Here is a 3679-nt window from a genome sequence, read left to right as displayed (position 1 = left end):
TTAAAACTTCTCTACTAATTGGTGTCGCTATGCGATACGCCATTCGATCTCGGCATAAAAAAGAGGGTTCTTATCATTGAGCTTAAAATTTAATCGGACTGCACTCATTAATATGAGAGAAGTATCCCCATGTAATGTCATTGGAAAATTTAGTAACAGTAGTAGCCTTGAAAAAATAACCTAAATCCGTGTTGATAACAAAACCCTAAATTGTTCTCCATACCACGTCCCTATGTCGGTTAATCTCTGTTATTGTGTCCCTACCTAAGTGGCTGTGTCTGCTAGCCGCGAAAGCCGGGTAATGTTATAGGAAATGCACCAACGCACAGTGGGATGGGAAAAAAAGTGGAAATAAGTCTGCCATTTTGGAACGGATAGAGATATCTTCATAGTCATAACTGAGTTTTTCAGTTTTTAGGTAAAATTTCAGGGCCCTAAAAGTCCCAGGGGATCATTGGCGGGTCTTCAATGTTGGCCACCTCGGCCCTACAAAATTTTGTTCGGGCTGTGGAAAGCGCATTTATGGTTCGATTTTTAAAAATTTGGAAATGAAAGAATGCCAAAATGACCGAAGCATGTAAAATTGCATGAAGATATCTCTAACCGTTCCGAAATTTTCCACATATTTTTATTGTGCAATGTCTCATCATCTTCCCCACAGGGGACGGTACGCCATTCGGTCATCATCTTCCCCACGTGCCTGCACCAAAGCCATCGGTTTGATGTTTACTTCTTTGGTAGAATTTCCGGACTTCATTCTGACTCCTGTACATCTCGATTCGCTTAAACTCACGTTTTTCCATTTCCTTTCTCTTTCTGCGGATTGGACGTTTCTCCTCTCTCCTTTTCTCCCAATACCTCTCCTACATCTGTCGTTGCTACTGATTGCAGGGTTGCTCCGTATGCCGCATTTTTGGCTTCAGTAGCATCCCGACACTCTTGGTCGTACCATGGGTTTCTTGGAGGAGGCTTCCGGTACCCAAGTACGAGTTTCGCGGCATTTTCCATGGAGTATGCAATAGGTTGCCACTGCGCAGTTGGGTGAGTAGAGTGGAGTATGCTGTTGCCATCTGTTGTGTTTGCGGCTTTTCAATGTCCAGCTTCCATGCAGTGTCAGATCATAATTTCCTCGCCATACTCAAACGGGTGCGAACCTTTGTTGCAACAAGGTAATTATCCGAATTTATATTCGCTTCACAGATCAATCGTACATCCAACACGCTGGATGAATGCCTTCCATCTATCGCAACGTGATCAATTTCTCGTGCTGCTAACTACAATTTTTTTTGCCGCGGCGAAATCTACTATTCTCAACCCATAATTGGACGTTATCTCGTGGAGACTTTACTTTCCGACAGTTGGACCTAAAATGTCTTCCCTCCTTATGTTCACATTAAAATCTCCCAAAACGATTTTAATATCATGGGCGGGCAGCGGTCATATTTTCTCTCTAGGCGCTCGTAGAAAACAGCCTTGGTCTGCTCGTCCTTGCCTTCCGTCGGGGCATTGGCACAAATAAGACTGATGTTGAAGAATTTGGCTTTTATTCGGAATGTGACTAGCCTCGCATCCACCGAAGTAAAGCTGGGGACAAAGTGTTTCATTTTCCGACTAATCCACAAATTCTTGCCTCGCGATGTGGTAGCCCTGTAGTTCGTCACCGCTTGGTGTTGTTGTGACACCATTCTCGGTCCATCACACTTCCTGTAAGGCAGTTATCTCTGCCCTGTACTTCTCCAATATATCCGCCAGTGCGTATACTTTACCGAGTGCGGACATTCCAGATTCAAGGGGGCTCAGTTTTCACTACTCTTTTGTTTCTCAGAGAGCTACTTATAGTTTTTCGGGGGGAGGGTTAATGATCCAGCGACCCAACCGCATGGGTTTTGTGGGATCGCACATGTATCCCTCGTTGTCGCGAGCCGCTTGCTCCAGGATCCGACGCTCGCCTCCAGCCGCGCCTAACCTGACTCCTCACTGAGACTCTCCTCTCGAAATCGCTGACTGCCCGCTGTCGCATTTGTAGCTACTCCGCATTAAAACGAAGCTTTCCCCTATCCGCAAACTGTGGACGCGCCTTGTAGCTATTAGCTAAGCTTCCCGTGATAACGATGGACACCACACCAGTTCAGCCTGTGTTGTGCTCATAGTTATCCCGTGTCGGATGGGATCGGCTGATATAGCCCCTATATAAACCGATCCCCGAATTTGACTTCATGAGTTCTAAGAAGCCTCATCTTTTGCATTTTTATACCCTCCACCTTTGGATGGGGGAATACTAATTTCGTCATTATGTTTGTAACTCCTCGAAATATTCGTCTCAGACCCCATAAAGTATATATATTATTGATCGTCACGACATTTTGAAACGATCTAGGCATGTCCGTCCGTCTGTCCGTCCGTCTGTCTGTCGAAAGCACGCCAACCTTTGAAGAAGTAAAGCTAGCCGCTTGAAATTTTACACAAATACTTCTTATAAGTGTAGGTCGGTTGGGATTGTAAATGGGCCATATCGGTCCATGTTTTGATATAGCTGCCATATAAAGCGATCTTGGATCTTGATTTCTTTAGCCACTAGAGGGCGCAATTCTTATCCGATTTGGCTGAAATTTGGCATGAGATGTTTTCCTATGACTTTCAACAACTTTGTCTAATATGGTTCAAATCCGTCCATAACCTGATATAGCTGTCATATAAACCGATCTGGGTCTTGACTGCTTGAGCCTCTAGAGGGCGCAATTCCTCTCCGATTTGGCTGAAATTTTGCACGACGTGTTTCGTTATGACTTTCATTAACTGCGTTAAGTATGGTTTAAATCGGTCCATAACCTGATATAGCTGCCATATAAACCGAATTAGATTCTTGACTTCTTGAGCCACTAGAGGGCGCAATTCTTATCCGATTTGGCTGAAATTTTGCATGACGTCTTTTGGTATGACTTCCAACAACACTGCCATATATAGTTCAAATCGGTTCATTACCTGTACAACGGCTTCTCTCATGACTTTCAACATACGTGTCAAATATGGCCTGAATCGGCCTATAGCCTGATACAGCTCCCATATAAACCGTTCTCCCTAATTAATGATTTCTATTCAGAGAATATCACAGCAACAAACTTTGGAAAGTCAGGCAATTTTTTTGTTTATTGTATTTCTTGAGGGGAGATTACACTCATTTGATCGGTTTTAAATAGTTTTTTCAATAGTTCTTAAACAAAAGAGTTGTAAATACTGAATAAAGCTATTTTCTAAGCTTTTTCAGCACTGCTTTAATAAGTCATAAGGTTATATATGGCCACATGCAACAATATGGCAACTTTAAATTCTATTAAGTGGTTTGTTCTCTCTCTCTCTCTCATTCGTTCTCTCTTTGTTTACAATCGTTTTGGCGCCGGTTTTATCGAATCATATGTTCACATTCATTCACAGCCGTAAGTATCGCTTGTAAACATCCCCAACTATGCCATCAAATATTGCACTCCGCGTGACGTCATAAGAACAAGCCATCAGATGATGCGAAAGAGTAAATAAAAACAGAAAATAAAACCCCACAATCATCGTGTTCCCGAAAGCAAAGCAAAGAGGGAGGCGCGCGCAAACTGTATTAGAAATACACACAACAATCTGTGTGGCGGCAAGACCTCCCCATCAAAGCATTACTAACAGCTGTTGTTAG

The sequence above is a fragment of the Stomoxys calcitrans genome, chromosome 5 (genome assembly GCF_963082655.1).
Source record: "Stomoxys calcitrans chromosome 5, idStoCalc2.1, whole genome shotgun sequence".
NCBI classification, from domain to species: Eukaryota; Metazoa; Arthropoda; class Insecta; order Diptera; family Muscidae; genus Stomoxys; species Stomoxys calcitrans.
The sequence above is the reverse complement of the archived record's forward strand: the minus strand, read 5'-3'. Positions refer to the sequence as shown.